Raw genomic sequence first — 18,368 nt, forward strand, 5'->3', positions numbered from 1 at the left:
TCACCAAGCTCACAATCTACTCTCTCAATTTCAACAAATATTTATCATCTACTGCCCGAAAATGACATCCGACATTTTATGAAAGTTTGAAAATTACACAATCACTACCGTCAGTAACAGCACTCTCCAATAGAAACACAAAAGCCACGACTGAAAGAAAAATGTAGTTTTGATTTTTCTAGTAGCTATAATTTAAAAGTACATAGAAACAGGTAAATTTAAATAATACATTTTAACTACATATATAAAAAAACTATTTCAATGTGTTCAATATAAAAATTATTAAAGAGGTAATTTACATTATTTTTTTCTTATCAAGCCTTCAAAATTTGGAGTGTATTTTAGGCTTACAGTACATTCAGTTAGGACTAGCCACATTATAAGTGCTCAATGACCATAGTGGCTAGTGGTCACCATATCGGATAGCACAGGCCTATAAAATCACCTGTTCATAAAAGAGAGGTGTACATAGAACTTCGATACAAAATAGAGTAGGACAAATGTGATATTAAATAAAAACAATAAAACATGAAAGCCAAGGGAGGACTCAATCCTAAAAAGGGGAACAGAAATGGGCTCCTTTGGACCTACTATCTCTTCCCTTTACTAAACCATGCATCCTCTCGGCTTACTAGCCACTTCCTCCTCCATCCAATGACTGTGTGCATCTATGTATCTATGAAAGCAATTACGTGTTTTGTATAACTATATATAAATGGATGACACATTTATGTGAAATGAGGCCATGTGTAAATGAATGTGGTTCTGTGTAGCTTATATAAACACTGTGATTAGAAAAATGGGAGGGGCAAATGCAAGATGAAAAGAAGGAGCTGTGATTGACAGAGTATATAATGGTATACTTTTTTTCCTAGTTGAGTACCAAAGTGTAAGTGCAGGCAATGAGTAAGATAAAGATATGAAGATAGTTAAAAGAGAAGCTGACTTGCTGTTTTTCTCCCTCTCAGGAAAAAGAATTAGTAGAAATTAATGATAGTGTTTCCACAGCACCTGTCATACAAAGATCTCTTAGTTCTTGACTCTCAAGAACAGGAATGAATTTAGAATGTAGAATTTAGAACTACGAGGATTCATGAAAATATTCTCCATTCTTGGCAGAGGTTTTCCCAACGTTACTATTGTCTATTCTACATAAACTAGTGTGAGGAAATACAAAGAAAAGAAACAGAATGCCTACATAAGATCAGATATAAATTAAATGATAAAAGACTGGGAGAAAATGCATCAAAACGATACTGATTATGTATGTAAATCATTAGCCTGGGACGAATTCTTTCACAAAGCAATTGAGATGAGAGCTCTGTTTTGGAAGTTGGGGATTTGATTTGATTGAAAAGAGGGAAAATGATTAAGAAGAAGGAACTAAAGAATGAAACATAACACATCTTAAACAGACTCAAGAAAGTGAAGTGGGAAATAAAATAAGTAGTTTTACACAAAATTGACACAAAGCAAATAAATGGCAGTGAGGGAGAAAGAAAATAGAAGTGAGGAGCCTGGACTCTAAGATTTCATAGACTCATCCTAAATCAACTGGCTACAAGTTAGTTATTTGGTCTCTCTCAGTCTCAATACCCTCATCTGAAATGTGGGGCTCATAATAGCCCCCACTCAAAGAGGATTAAATGAGTTCATCTACATAATGGGTTTAGCACAAAGCCCAGCGTTAATAAACACACAATGTATTTTAGATACAATTGTTAGAAGTTTTAGGGGCACAAAGTTTGGAATTTGATAACAAGAGTAATTGAGTACTGTTAGGAAGTATCCAAAAAGTTACCTTTAATGGAAAGAATAAAACAGATCTTATTTTTATTGTCATTTGACAAAAGAGACTACAAATGAGGAAGCCAACTTAGAAAGTAGTAGTCCCTGAAGTGAAAGGTTGGTAGAATCTGAGCCAAAGTTGTGCTTAAATAAAAGGTGGTGGAGACAAGCATATTTTTCATAAATAATCTGAGAATTTATAATGAATGAAGCATGAGAACAATGAAGAAAAAACTGTACCACTACTTCACGTCAAAACACTCACTAGTCGTGTCACTCTGGAAGATTCTTTAATCTCTCCAAGCTTCAGTTCCCACATCTTTAAAAAGGAAATAATATTACTACAAACTTCATAGGGATATTATGAGAATTAAGCAAGTTATTTGCCAGGCATTTAGAATAGCGACTGGCACATGGTAAGTTCTTTGTAAGTATGGTTAGGCAAAAATGAAAACAAATAGCAACTTAAAAAGCTCTTTAAGCACTGACTTCTACTCTTCCATACATAATATTTTTAAATCCAAAAAGTAACACTGTGAGGTAGTACTACTCTCATTTGAGGAATGAGGAGGAGTCTTGAAGGCACAGTCAGAGTCACACAAACAGGAAGTTTTCGAACCAGGAGCCATATCCAGGCCTTCCTCCTGGCCCAGACTCTTTCCACTACCCCTGGTGCCTCTAATGCCATGAGCCTGAAAAGTTGGAAACAGTGATATAATAACAATACTGAGAAGCTGGGAAGGGCTAGTAGCACACCAACTAGTCCTTAGGCTTCTTGTTACTTCAATTTTTAGAATATAATATCAGAGAATCATTAGTAATATAAAAATGAGCAAAGACCATCCAAATGAGAACAAACAAAGGCTATTTATTCAGAACTTGCTATGGCAAAGGAGTCAGCCACCATCACTTGGCAGAGACTCAAAAGCAGTCAGAGTGGGAAAGCTTTATAAATGGAAAAAAGAGAATTCAAGAAATGCCCTGCCTGGAGGTTGTGGCATGGGGACGCTGTAGGAGAGCTACCCAGAAGTTGGGCATCCTACGGGATTGGTTAGGGGTGCATAGATGGCTTTCTCTGGTTGGTCCAGAGTTGGAAAAGGGGACAAAAATTAGGGAAGCTGTCAGTTATTAATCAAGTCCCGGCTTTTGGGGGTCAATTGTTATAGAAGTTATTATTGCTAAAGAGAGTGGGCTGCCTTCCTGGGCTGGTAATTGTAAATAATACATGGTCTCCTGCCAGGGAGTTGAGTTGTTTCTCAAAAGCATTTACCCATCGAGGGCCCTTTGTATCTAGATAGGGCCCTGTGAATGGTCTTCACTAACAGAATGTGAGCCAAAGTGAGTCGCTTCCAGGTGGAAGTGATTACAGAGCAAGTGTGCCTTCCCCACCACTCTTTCTTTATCTTCTGGCTGAAATTTTAGGACTCCAAGGTCTACGGGGGGATCAAAAAGCCATAAAATGAAATATGCCTTAGTTGCTAAATCTCTGTGTGGAAAGCCATCCAAAATCATTTGATTTGGATTTTGTGTGGGCAAGAAACATATCCCTATTATATTAAACCACTGAGATTTCAAGGTTTTTCTATTACAGCAGCTAGTGTTATTTTAATTAATACAGAAAACCATCCCATTATCCTTTGACAGATACCCTCAACTCTTATACTTTCTTTCCAAGTTCAGATGAATTAGACTTGTTCAACCACAACTCTCTAAAAAGAATACTGAATTGCTAGCTCTGTTGTCACTTGACTGAATGCCATGGTAAGGAGTTTTTGTTTCTGAAAATTCAATTTTTATGGAAATTAATATAGGACTTCAGTTTTTACCTCTGGTCAATCTTTTATTCTGCAGACTATCACCAAGGTCAGAAAGGAATCCCATGATCCTCAGGAACAGGCAGGGGCTCATAGAACTTTCAACCTATAACCTGTGGGGAATAGCAACTGATACCGAAACCAGGCTTTATTAAAGAGCCAAACCCTGAAGGAATCCCATGGTTCTTGGCTGCAGTTGTATTACTGGTCCCTTCTCTTCCTTATATATTCTCTCAATATCTCTCCCAAATAGTACTGCCAAATCTCTCCATGTCCTCTAGCTGAGTTTCATCTGTGCTGTTCTTGCAACAGTTAGTCCACATGTTACAGGAGGCAGAGAATTTAAAAAAAGAGAGTAGCTCTAGTAAAGTGGAAGGAAAAAAGGCCAGATCACATAAAGTCTTGTAGGCCATGACAATGACTTAGTCGTTACTCTCAGAAGAAAACAGAAACCAATGAAGCTCATTAAGAATGAAGATGATATGATCTGTTTTGCTTTTTTAAAAGATCTTTTAAAAGATCACTTTGGCTTCAAGATAGAGAACAAGTTAGAGAGAGTTAACTAGAAGTTATGGCAATGATCCTGTCAAGGGATGATGTGGCCTAATCAGAGAGTGGTAGAAGGGACTGATAACAGGCTTGTGATGAGGACTAAATACTGGGGATGAAGTGATGTTAATGGAGATGCGGACACTTCTTCCTAAAGAACTGATTGGGAGAGAACACTTGCTCTATTGATTTTATAATGTTTGTTTTGCTTTACAGATACTCCTTAAATAATTGTTCTGAAGGGTACTCTCCCTCTCCGCCCCCTGCCAACACACACTACCTGCAAACTGTTAGTAAATCAAATGTAGGACCTCTCTGTTACTCTTTTTCTCCTCAGAGTTAGCTGCTCCCAACAGATCCTCAAGAAACTCAAAACTCGTAAGTTTTCTTCAGTTCTGATGACAGTGGCCAGAAACACCACCACATACAGAGGTATCTAACTGCTGATACCTCCACACTCACATTTTCCTAAAGCTGGTCTTGCCATGTAAGCTTTATCCACTGCCACTTCTTCAGCTGCCCCAATTTGTGCCACAAAGGCTTTGACCTTTTATACTTCAGATGACCCTCCCCTGACATTCTCTCGGATGTATGGTTTTCATTGCTTCTCTCCTTTCACGTGTACTTTGGCTCCAAAGGTTATTCTACTGAGGGCCAACACCCCACACTACCACTAACTGCAGGAACCATAGGAATTCACTTTACTTTCTCTTGCTCAAAAGGACCAAAATCCATTTGTGCTCACCATGCTGAAGTCATCCCTCCATCCTCTTCTTAGTTCCCAGGTAGCTTATTTCTCCCATGTCAATGGTACAGACTCAGCCTCTCTCGTGTTTTCACTGGAATCTCCACTACTTAACAGATGTTAACTGAAGGGGAAAAGAGAAAGTAACATTTTTTTTCTTCTTGGAAGTTTGCCTCACATCAATCAATTTGCTATATTTAACATTCAAGCTTTATGAATATGCTAATAAATCATTAAAATTCATGTGGATCTTAACATTTTGGGGTTTTCTTTCTTTTACTGTTTCATAATTTCTACCCAATTCTGTAAATTATAATGTTGCAAGTGAGAGTAATCACCAGCAGAAATCTGCATTGTACACAGGAATAAATAGAAGAATCTCAAGTTAAAAACCTCCATCATTTGTTGTACACTTTTGGCCTTGAGTAGTTCACAATTCTGTTTCTCTTTTCCCAAATGGAATACTGATTAACTTCAGAATGCTTTTATGTGCAGTTGGATACAATAAATAAATAAATAGATAGATAGATAGATAGATAGATAGATAGATAGATAGATAGATAGATAGATAGATAGATAGATAAATAAATACATAAACCTCCTAAAATGCCCAGAGAACCTAAGGAAGGAAATGTAAAGAAGCTAAGGACTTGGGAGGTCCTAAGAATCCAGCTCCCTTCTATATACAGTTCCTTACAGATTCAGTTCCTACTTGCACATTTCAGATGTCAAGGAATTCACTAACTGGGAAATAGGTGGTCTCAATGTCTGTTGGTTCTTATTTTGGAAAAGATTCTTCTACTGAACACGAATGTCCCTATTACTTCCACCTCTAGGTTCTCTAGAATATTGAAAAATAAATTAACTTTCACTCCTAAATAATAGTCTTCAACACTTTGCACACAGCTGAGTCTCCATTAAGTCTTCTCTTCTTCAGACTAAGCACGTGCAGTAACCTCAGCTTTCCCTCAGAGGCCAGGTCTTACCAATGGCTCCTTCATCTGCCCAGGCTCACTTCAACTACCCTGGAAGCCCGTCCCCTACTTCTCTTCTCATCTCACTCTAATGGACACCCTGATGGAATGTCCCTGGAGCATGCAGGTCTTAACACAGGCCAGGGGACATGATCCAAACACCAGACAGCTCAAGGTCTCATATAACCATTCTTGAGCTCAGTTCAATCCTCTCAGTTTTAACTCTTTTAGCACCATTTGACTAGTCTTAAACTTGTGGTTCACTGAAACCCAAAGGCATTTTTGACATTTTTCTGTAAAGCTAAGACTTCTCCATCATATATCTGTTAATTTTAGACTAACTGCTGGACTTTATATTTATTCTTATTATATCACAAAGTATTGATTCCCATCTAGTAAGATTTTTGAATTGTTATTTTACCATTTGAAATATTAACTATTCTTCCCAGAACCTACACATCTTTTCCATAATCCAAGTCAGTTATAAAAATACTAAACAGGATAAAAAGCAAAATGCTGTGAAAAATTTAAATACTTAAACGTATAAAATAAAAATGTTAAATCTCATTTAAATTATGCATCAAAAATTAAAATTCTACATGTATTTCATGATGTGAATTTTGAGGCGAATTTGCTCCCAGCACATAAAAAGATATTTTATTATACTGTGTATAATAAATAAATTATACATGTATAATAAAAATCCACAGTTTTCAAGCTGAGCAAATGAATTTTTTTAAAAAGCTTCCTATTATTGACTACAAAAAAGCTGAAGGATATACCGACATCCTTATGGAAAGCATTTATTATGCTGTGCAAAGAAAATCAAGATGCACTATTCTGTAACTCTTTTCATATAATTTGCTTACTTAGACTTCTGTTTGCATAGATGCCCAGACTAAAGAAAAATATACAACTAAGTTTGATATTAATCTACTAACAATTTCAATTGGTCTTGCAATTTTGGATAAAGACTTCTGGTCACAATTTGGTGACGGACAGAGGGGAGGCGGGTTGGGAGGTTGTGAGAATGGGGTGAAGGGTTAAAGAAGTACAAATTAGTAGTTAATAGATGGTCAGGGGGATGGGGAGTATGGCATAGGGAATGTATTTAGCATTAATGTATTGGCTAGGTGGAAAACCAGAGGAGAGAAGGAGCAATTAGGGGGATCATTTTATAACCTATATAAACATCTAATCAATGTACTGTATACTCGAAGCTAATTAAAATTGAAAAAAAAAAAAAAAGACTTCTGGTTATACCCCTCAATTCAGTGATTTCAAAGAGCCTGCAAAAGAATGATACAAAAATCAAGTAGCAAAGAAAAAATATATGCTTCAGCAATTTAATGACTTTGGTTATATGTTTTGCAAATAAATACGTGTGTATGCATTCAGTCCTGAGAGATATATAGAATTGCTTGACTGTAATGCTTTTAGCAGTAAATCCATGACCTAATTATTGGTATAATTTCATTACCAAAGCTTTTCCCTTTTCCGTACCAAGCTAAGATATCAACCTTGCACCATTACAAATTCTAACTGCAGCAGCCAAATATATCCAATTATAATCAGTTGCAGTAAACTCTCACTTTGCATTAGGCATAATTAACTGTGGGATAATCAGTTTAATAACATTTAATGTGCTGTGATAGCATTTCTAAACTATTCATAAGAATTTTAAAAAATAGAATACACTTTGATTCTAACAATCAATGTTTCTAACCATTTCATGTTTGAAATTTCATGCCTGTGTCTTGTTAAAGAAATTTTAGTATACCCACCTAAAAGTTTTAACACCATTTGACAACTCTTAAACTTCTAGTCCACTAAAACCCAAAGGCATTTTTGATATTTTTCTGTAAAAAATTGGATATGGTTAAGGACATCTTCGTGTATGTTAAAATTTTTTTAAAATTCTGTTTTTCATTGAAATAAATTAATAGTAAATTACATCCCTACAAATATAGCCACTTAAAAATAAATTAATAGTAAATTACATCCCTACAAATATAGCCGCTTCCTAAATTTTTAAGCATTCTCAGAGTAGCCAAGATTTTTCTTGGTGTATTAGAGGGTATAGGTTAATTAGTAACAATTTTTAATTGATGCATATGCATCTCGATAAAGATTTCACACCTGGTTTATTTCAATAATAATAATAAAAGGCAGAAGAGGTAAAGAAGGAGAAGGGGAGGCAGAGGAGAAAGACCTCTACTCTATCCTTGTATGGAATGAAACACACATCTATTCCATGTATTTCGTCCTTCCAAGGAAGAATATTTTTATTCTAGAACATAAAATTTTTAATTATTATCACTAACATTGTCTTTCTTTTTATTTCTATGGCAACAAGGTCGATTAAGAATAATATTAAATAGTATTTCTGAAATTCATGCTTACTGTTTAATTTTAGGCTAATTTCATTCATGGCATTAAGTAACAAAATAATAATAGTAGCTATTGTAGTTCCATGTTTATATTTTACTAGAAACTCTATGACAATAAACCCTATGGAATTCCTAAAATTAATTGGTTGCATTGTAATTTTATTTGGCATTGTAATAATAGTGCTGCAATCCAAAGCTAGGACTTAGAATTTGTTTTCCTCTGGGAAGAACCTATCAGAGAAATATTTGCTCTAGCAAGCTTTAACCTACATACTACAAACATGATTATATGTTATATTTAATTATCTCTGTTTTCCTTCTTTGTCTCAAAAAACTTTTGGCTAATAATCTCTCTGGCTCAGTTTACTATTTCTATTTTTAAAGGCCACTCTTAATTAACTCTTAATTAATGAGTTGCTAAGTGAATAATCTCTCATGCTATCTAATCAATCACTTTGTGTTCAATTACCCAAACTGGTAAAGAAGATACTCTCAGGATCATTTCCACTTCACATATGTAACAAAAAGAAATTTGCGGAATAATTAGGAGACTCGCTTTACCTATCTTTAAAAGGCTTTGTAACTATTAACCAAATAATGCTAAGTGTTGCCCTTCACAAGAGAAATCCAAGTTACCAGTATTTGGTCAATGAGGGATTCTTCTAGAAGAGCTAATAGACTTAAAGTAATCCACTCACATTTCCTCACCATCATGAACAAATGCTGATGGAATTTTGGATGGATAAATATGAAATAATAAAGTCAACAAGCTTCTCATGAAGTTTAGTCTATAACCTTGTAGTTATTACACATGTTTTAAGTGACTCGCCTACCTATTCACAATACAGTGAACCACTGTAATAATCACTGATTACAAATACACTCCAATCCCTTGCCCCTTTCTTCCTGTGCCATATTCCCATAGCAAACACCAAGCCCTGGTTGACTCCACTCCTCTTCCTATTCCATGGCTGCATCAGAGCAACCAGTCCTTTAGAGGGAAGAAAATAATACAAACAAACACAATATTTTTAGCAATGATAACCATGCAGACTTGCCTTGCTTTACATTTTTGACTATAAATCTCGGCAATACATTTAGCTTTTTCTAGATACTTTGCTCTTCCCCTCAACAACTTGACATTTTACACCTTCCTTCTCTTCAGACTTCCACCAGCTTTTCCTCACCCATTTCCCTTATTTCGGTGAAAAAAATAATAGGAATCAAAAGAGAACTACACCATTTCCCACCACCCATTTATACCAGCTTATGTACATCTGTACCTATAATCTGTCTTCTCTCATAAACCTGGAAAACAATAACTGAATGCTCTCTAAAGCCAATCCTTCCTTGTACTCTGGATGCATCCTCTCCTCCCTACTCTAGTCAAAACATGCTTGTGAAACCATCCTCTATCACTGTCTCCTACATCATTTTTTCCTGTTTACTAACACTTTCTCATCTAAATTTAAAGATACTGTAATAGGTCCCATCTTTAAATTACTCTCCTCTAACCCCATGCCTCATTCCAGTTGCTATGCTGTCTTATATGTGACAATATTCCCATTGCCTCTATTTCTTATGACAACTAATCTCCTTGAATGCACTGCTTTTATGTGCCCTCTCCACTTCCTAACCTCTCATTCTCTTATTAACCCACTTTGAGCAGGCTTTCTTCTCATCACTCTACTGAAACTGCTCTTGTCAAGGTCTCCAACCATCTCTATTTTACCAAAAATTAGTCAACTTTCAATTCTCATCCTATTCAACCTCTTTAAAAAACAAAAACAAAACAAACAACCAAAAAATAAAAATAAAAAAACCTCCTCTCTTCTTAAATCACATTCTTCACTGGGCTTTGAGGTCCCATATTACCCTGGTTTTTCCTCTACCTCATTGGCCACTTCTTTGGAGTCCTCTCTGCTGGTTCCTCTCTCACTTCTGACCTTGGTGCCTCCAGGTTTTGTCTTTGACCTTCCTCTTTAATTATGCACTTTTCCTAGGTATCTCATCTAGCCCCAGAATTTTGAATACTATCTATACACAAGTTTTATCTCCACCTGTATTAGTTATTTATTGGCGTGGAATAAATTACCCCAAATTTAGTGGCTTAAAACAACAGACATTCATTATTTCAGTTTCTGTGAATCATGAGTCTGAGAAGAGCTTAGCTGAGTGCCTCTGGCTCAAGGTCTCTCATAAAACTGCAATGATCTGAAGACCTGACTGGGGCTGAAGGATGTGCTTCCAAGCTCACTCACATGGCTATTGGTAGGCCTTGCTCTCTCACCACATGGGCCACTCTCCAGGCCTGCCTTACGACATGGCAGTTGACTTTCCCCAGGCTGAAAATTCTGAGAGCTAGAGAGAGTGCCTACGGCAGAAGCTACAGTCTTTGTATAACCCAACCTCAGAAGTGACAGACCATTATTTGTGTCATATTCTGCTCATTAGAAGCAGGTCATTGAGTCCAGCCCATACTCACAGGGAGGTGACTAATTACTCAAGAGCATCAATATCAGAAGGTGGGGACCAATGAGGGCCAACTCACAGGCTGCCTGCCTACCATTCCACATTCTCTCCCTAGAGCTCAAGACTCAAAATCCCTTGGGCTTAAGCCATGTGGGGACCCATTTGTAGGATTCCACCTGTCCATCTCTGACTGTGATGCTGCCTCTAGCCAATAGCACTGGAGTGAGGGGGATGGGTAGCAGTAGTTGCAAATGTTCTTAACCCTGTGCTCACTCTCATCTACCGCTGGCACCCAGGCTATTACCCCACCCCTTCCACAGGTTCAACATTCTTCTGAATGCATCTGAATGCATCTGAATGTATTTGAATGCATCGGCACTGAAGAATTTCAAGACTTTTGCTTTGTTACACTTAAATAGGCCTTTCCAATTGATGTCTTTGCCCCTGGTCAATGTGGTAATGCCATGCTCTCCCAGGTCAGCCTTAAGCCATACTGGATGAGGGACAGAGGCTCTTTATGTGAATAGAATCATTCCTCTCACTGCAATTATAGGTCCCTTGCCACTCCTTCCCATTTCTGGTGGCACGCGGAAAGTAGCGATGTGGTCAATGTGAAAAGAGATCACACTCTATAGTAAGAACACTTGAAATCTACTCTCTTAGCAATTTCGAGTATACAATACAGTATTGATAACTCTCATCACCATGCTGGACAGTAGGTTTCAAGAACTTGCTCATCTTATACTCTTTGACCAACACTGCCTCATTTCCCTAACCCCGCAGCCCCTGGTAGGTGTAATAAGCTGAATAGTGCACCTCAAAAATTCTGGGTTCCACCTAGAACCTCAGAATGAGACTTTATTTGGAAGTAAAGTCTCGGGAGGCATAATTACTTAAGTCAAGATAAGGTCACATTAGATTAGGGGGCTGAGAAGCTTATATGCAATGGCTGGCATCCTTTCAAGAAGAGGAAAGGACACACTGAGATATATACAGAAAAAAAAAAGGCCATGTTAACATGGAAGCAGAGATTGAAGTGATGCAGCTACGAGCCAAGAATAGCCAAAGATTTCCAGGAACCATCAGATGCTAGGAAGAGGTAAGGAGAGAGTCTTCCCTGGAGCCTTCAGAAGGACTGTGGACCTGCCAACACCATGATTTGAGAATTCTAGCCTTCAGAACTGTGAGAGAATAAACTTCAGTTGTATCAAACCACCCAGTTTGTGGTAATTTGTTATGGCAGCCCTAGGAAATTAATATAACAAGAGGTAGAAAATTAGCCAGGGATGGCACATTTGACAATAAAGAACACAAGGAGGGGTGGCTCCGTAGTGTAGTGGTTAGGATGTCTTCTTTACATGCAGAAGGTCCTGAGTTTGCACCTCAGGTGGAGCCAGGGACCATACTCTGGGTGCGCCAGACTCCGGATGCACCAGGCCCCCCCGAGTGCACCGGGGGTGCAAGGCCCTGGGAACGCCAGGCCCCGGTGGTGTACCACAAACATGTAGGAGGAGACACCCCGCCTTCAGAAATCCAGTTCCTAAGGGGAGACAGCAACATCCATAGGTCAGGGGTGGAAGTTGCATGGGAAGTGGAATTAAAGCGGGGAAAAATTAAAAAAGAACACAAGGAGATGGTTCTTGAACCTGAATAGGAAGAGATGGTACCTAAACTCTGTAGAAGAATCTACACATACACTTACTGAACAATAAACAAAGAAGTGACTTTCTCTTCTCTACTCATTATTCTAGATCTTCATCAATAAATCATACTGCTTATGGACTCGTAAATTTTGTAAGATATTTTTTGACCAAACTGTTTCTATAGAAAAGAACTCCACCAAAATATTTGTCCAGGGCCCTACATATCCTGCTGTGGCCCTGTTACTGTTCACCTACACCTACATATCATTTTGGGGCCCTCTGTATTTTTTTTCCCTCTCATTTCATATATGCTAGTTTGCTTGAGACAGTCCCAGTTTGTACCTGTCCTGGCATAATTTTAAAAGTGTTCTCTTTCACACCCAAAAGGATCCCACCTTGGATGATAAAATTATAGGTCCTCCCAATTATACCATCAGGAAGTCTTATTGGTCCTATCTTCAAAAAAAAAATCCTTATCTTAATGACTCCTCACCATCTTTTAATGGGCCTTTATGAGAGCATCCAAACTGTTCCTACTTCTTTCCTTGTTCTCCACCCAACCCCTCAAAACAATCTATTCTCAAAAAAAAAAAAAAAAATTGTCAGAGTGATCTTCTTAAAGTGTAAGTCAGTTTATGTCATTTTGCTAAAAAAATAAACAAATAAAGCCATACAATTGCTTTCTTTCACACATAGAACGAAATCAAAAGCCTGCAACACGTGACCTCCAATTCTTGTCGTGGCTTCCTCCTCCTCGTTCAGGTACACACTCAGACACCAAATCCTCAGAGAGCCCTTCCCTGACTACACCCACCTAAACTGTTCCCTTTCAATCCTATCACTCTCTAGTTACAAATTTCCTATATTTTCTTCATAACACATCACTATTGAAGTCTATGCTATATCCTGTATATTGATTTTATTTTATTCTAGTCTGTCTTTCCCATTAGAATATAAGCTTAATGAGAACAGGGGCTTTATCTTTTTCACCACTGTGACTCCAGTACCTAGAAGAATACCTGTAATATAGCAAGCACTCAATAAATGTTCACCATATATGTTAAAGTTACTGTTTTATGGTGTAACATGAAAATATATATTTATAGAGCCATGGAAACAAGAGTTTAGAAGCAATTAACTGCAATGGCTACAGTTGAATGCAACCTGTACATGGTTTCCAGATCAATGTTCCTGAAACACCATTATACTCATATCACTCCAATATTCAAAAACCTTTAGAATATCTATATTTATTGTAGAATGAATTCAAACTCACTAGCATAGTATTCAAAGTTCTCTTCAGTCTGTCCCTACTTTATTCTCTCCAACTTTAAGTTTTCATCTCTAATTTTTTGGACTCAACTTATAAAATTTCAGCCTCATTCTTATATTTTTTCACACATCTGTAAATGTCTTATTCTATCCCCTGACTTTTCCCACAAACTTCTTTCTATATATATAATTCTACTTTGTCCTTCAGGGTGAGGTTAGAGCTTTCTGCTGCCCCGCTGCATATTCTCAGATATCCCAAGAACTCCCTTGGTCTTCTCTTCTCAGCAAATGTGGTTTCTTATCATCTGCATCATTCCTGTGATATTTGGCTTTTTTTTTTTTTTTTAGTTAACTGTTAGTTACTTCTTATGTTTCATGACATTTCTGCTCAACTAAGTGTAGAATAGTTGGAAAAGAAATATATTCTTGTGTCACAGAATTGAGGTTATAGTAAATACCCAATAATTATTAACTAATAAGTGGACATACTGACTACATGTAAATGGTACTCTCTGACTCATATTATACTAGAGAATAAGTTCTTCTACTGAGGGCTATTTTTCAGTCTAGTTGATGTTTATCTTAACTAGTTTAGGAAGAAGGAAATTATATTGGAAATTTACATTTCTTGAAATAAAGAGACTAAGACTCAAAGAATTTTTTCCTCAAACAGTAAGTATAAATATGTAATATTTAGAGTAAATAGCAGAGAAAATAAAGAAGACCAGTGCTTCTCAGACCTCTTTTCTCCAAAGACAGTAATAGAACTATAAACTTTTCTGGAAAGTTGTTCACCAGTCTACAAAAATTTCCTCATTATTTCTTTTTCTTCCTGTCTTTAATTTTTAAAGTAAGTTTAAAACATCAAGATGTTGGTCTTCAACCAACAGAAAAATCATTCATCAGCTCTGCAATGCTTCTTGAACTTTGATGAAGGCGTAGAGTACTGCTTTGAATTTTCAGGTTGTGTTTCCATACCGGGAGTTCCTTCAAATGGCTCTCAGAGAAGCTTCCCCAGAAGGAGACCATATGTGGCATTCATGTTTCCCTGATGTTCATTTTCTTGAACTTGATTGCATTTACTCTTTTAACTCTTTTTCTTTTAAAGGAGAAGAGTGTTCTTGGCTTAAAATGTTAATTTGTTTTATTTTACATAAATTTCTATAATGAGGCATTAACTCAAAATGTGGAAAATGAAATCAAGTAAATTCATTAGTCAACCTACAGTAATTGTATTCAAGTTTAACATGGGTGGTGTTATAATATGAAATGCCTACAATTTGAAAATTAATCACAGCTGTGATTGAAAAGGGGTAGGAATATTGCTGAGATCCTGTTTGAGAAAGCCACTGGAGTTATTCTGCTTTTACTAAATAACTCTAAATAACTGGATAGGGCTTTATTTTCCTACCAATGCTACCAAAAGTGATCACAGCTCAAACTTTACACCTTCTGTGAAGGCATTTCATTTGTCTTTGTATCCTCAGGAACTAGCATTGTTTCCACAAAGCAACCAAATGATCACTTGTCTTTTTCATTTGAAATTATTCAGTTTCTCTATCTCTAGCCCATAAACAAGTTTTTCTGAAATTGTGGTCTATCAATCTCCTCCATCAGAATTATCTGCAGATTAAAGACTGAAGCAACTGAATTAGTTTCTGGAGGTAGGATCTACAAATCTGAATTTTTAACAAGCTTCCTAAATAATTCTCATCTACATGAGATTTTGAGACCCATTCCAACACACACACACACACACACACACACACACACACACACACACACACATCACACAACAAACATTTCTTACTTAGAGAAAAATATACGAAGCAGATGTCAGAGAGTAGGATTTTTGTATAAGTTTTTTTTATCAGTTACTAAAAGGAATGATTATTCACCCAAGAAGGAACCTATTTACTAGCTAAATGGTGGAAAATGGTAACACCTTTTTACAAATCTGCTTTGCATTTGCTATTCGTTGGCAAGTGTGTCTTATAAGGAATCAACACCCATCATATTCTCTGTAATCCTCCCACACACTTATCTGGAAATGTAACATATTTGAGCCACATGATTCCTTCAATCTTCAAGAAGCCTACCATTTGGAGATGGTTGAATATACACAAAGAAGAAAATTCTATATTGTCTAATATAGAATTGTAGAAATTAATAAAATACTAAAGATTAGAGTTGTAAAAATGAATAAAGTACTAAAGATCACATCTTTAACCAAATACATGCATTAAATATATTAAAAGGAGACCTTTCCTACTCTCTGTATCACATATAAATTTCTCAAATCCAATTGTCCTTGTTGCTGGGGTTTTCTTTTCCCCCCATAGCCTTTCTATATAGACTTTTCTGTGTGGAAACTGGTTGAAAAGGACTATATCAAATAAGTAATTTTCATGTGGACAGATGTTGTGCTGCTTCTCTGCTTGCTTTGTTGTCAATCATTAAAGTATGTGGAATTCCTAGAAGGCTAATCCGCAATATTTTGACAAACGTCAAGCAATTAAATAATTATAGCTCTAACTAACTTTAAAAAAAATAAATAAAACCCCTGTCAAGTGGATGAACTCAGGCAGCCCTCTTTCTTAACTGCCCAGAAGTGTTTCTAATAACGTGAAATCTTTCGCTGAGAAAAAGCTCTTAATGATGAAATGTAGACTGCTTTAACAAGTACCCTTTAAATTAGAAAACAGAAAATATTCAGCACATTAAAAAAAAAAAAAAAAAAAGTATGCTACCCAAAGGCCAGAGAGAAATCAGCAGGCTATTTAATCAACTTTTTCTAAGGAAAAAACTCATTTGTATTCAAAAACTTACACATTTGTCCCTTTGTGCTCTTTGAGTTGGTTTTTCAGTAACTGTTAGCAGTTCATACTAATTTATCCACACTCTCTCACTTCCATCAATGTTGGTACACGGGTTTACTGACCATTGCCAAGAAAACAGAAGTGAGTTTGAGCCTAAAGCAAAGACTTGTTCCATTCAATATCATCATCATCTTTGAATAGGGAAAAACAAGTAGTAACAGAATTGAATATAATGCTGAAAAATATAGTTTCTAGCTATTGAATAATTACAATAACAACAATGGCTAGCCATTTTTTGAGTACCAGGAAATGTACCAAAACTTCAAAATATATTGATATTCACTTAATCCTCATTACAACTTTGTGAGTTAACTGTTATAATTATTTTCATTTTTTAAGTTTATTGGGGTAACATTGACTAATACAATTATATAATTTTGGGGTGTACATTATAATTTGATATCTATATATTCTATTGTGTGATTACCACTCAGAGTCCAGTTTCCTTCAGCTACCGTATATTTGATCCCCTTTACCCACTTCGCCCTCTCCCATCTCCCCTATATTTGACCTCCTTTACCCTGTCTACCTCTTCCTTCCTCCCCCATAATTACTTTCATGTTAAAGAAGAAAACTGAAGCACAAAGAAGTTACATATTTTGCCCAATGTCATGGAGCTGGTAAGTGTCAGAGCCAGGATTTAAAACAGGCAGGTTAGCTTCAGAGCCCACACTCCTCACTACTGTGCTATGATGCTATCATGCAAAATAAATTGGTTCATGTAGGTACAGACTCAGGACTTCATTATCAGAGCTCTAAACAACTGAGCTTACCAGTCACAGGTAAGTCTTGCACAACAATTTCAATGCATACCCAAAGGTCCTCATAAAATTAAAGTGGAAACATTTTTATCTAATGTAAAATATGCCCTGGAGAAATAAATAGTTTTAATTTTAAAAATTAATGTAAGAAAAATACTAAATGAGTACTATATTAATCAGAATTATCTGTAATGCAGCAATAGATTTTGGAGATCCAGGAACTGACCTTGACTTGGGGACTTTTGCCTTTTTTCTGTCCACAATACACTGTAACTATTCCACCTCTTCTTCAAAACTGCTGGGACATAATTTGAGTGTATTAGCATGAAAAGAATTTTTAATACCATTTTTAATAGATACCTCTGCTTTTGTTCTCTCTTACTCCCTAAAGAACTTTGGGTCAAAGCAATCTGCTATGAGAAAAGTTAAGAAACTTTAATTAGGGTTTGGAAATTCTTTTCATAAAAAAATGCCATTATTATTTATTTAGTGTGTAAGCAAATATTTATTAAAAGACTGTTAGGACACAAATAAAGAAAAAAACACTAAGTCTTTCTCCTTAGGATACTCAAAACTGAATGAGGAGACAGACTCAAGAACAATTACAATGTTCCCAAATAACTGTTTTATTCAAAGATTTTACAAAGTATGGCAGAATCTCAGACAAAGAATCACTATGTCTGCCCGGGAAAATTAAGGAAGGCTCAAAGTAGTAGTGAAGGTTTTCCACTCAGATAGCCAGGAGAATTTCTGAGAGAAGAACAAGAATATTTAAGGCACAGAGGTTGAAACTAAAAAAATGTTATAAGCATTATTGGAGTAAAAGTTTGTGTTGGAGAAGAGAAAACATATGAGCCCCAAAAGACAAGTAGGAATCCAATCATGAAGGGCATTTCATATCACAAAAGGAGTAGAAGGATAATGGACATCAGATTTATGTGTGAGAAACTAATTTTAATGACAGTATAACTGATTGAAGTGAGTTGAGAGAAGATTCAGGGATATCAAGAAGGAGTCTATGTAAGATAATATGGATCTAAACAAGAACAGAGGTAATAGAGGTAGAGAGGAGGCATAAGAA

The 18,368-nt window shown here is 36.3% G+C and overlaps 1 pseudogene; it reads right to left on the bottom strand.

Annotated features, from left to right (window-relative positions):
- LOC105300639 overlaps positions 1–18,368 on the bottom strand; it is a 504,401-nt pseudogene that overhangs the window by 322,168 nt on the left and 163,865 nt on the right.

The sequence above is a fragment of the Pteropus vampyrus genome, unplaced genomic scaffold, assembly GCF_000151845.1.
Source record: "Pteropus vampyrus isolate Shadow unplaced genomic scaffold, Pvam_2.0 Scaffold216, whole genome shotgun sequence".
Classification (NCBI taxonomy): domain Eukaryota; kingdom Metazoa; phylum Chordata; class Mammalia; order Chiroptera; family Pteropodidae; genus Pteropus; species Pteropus vampyrus.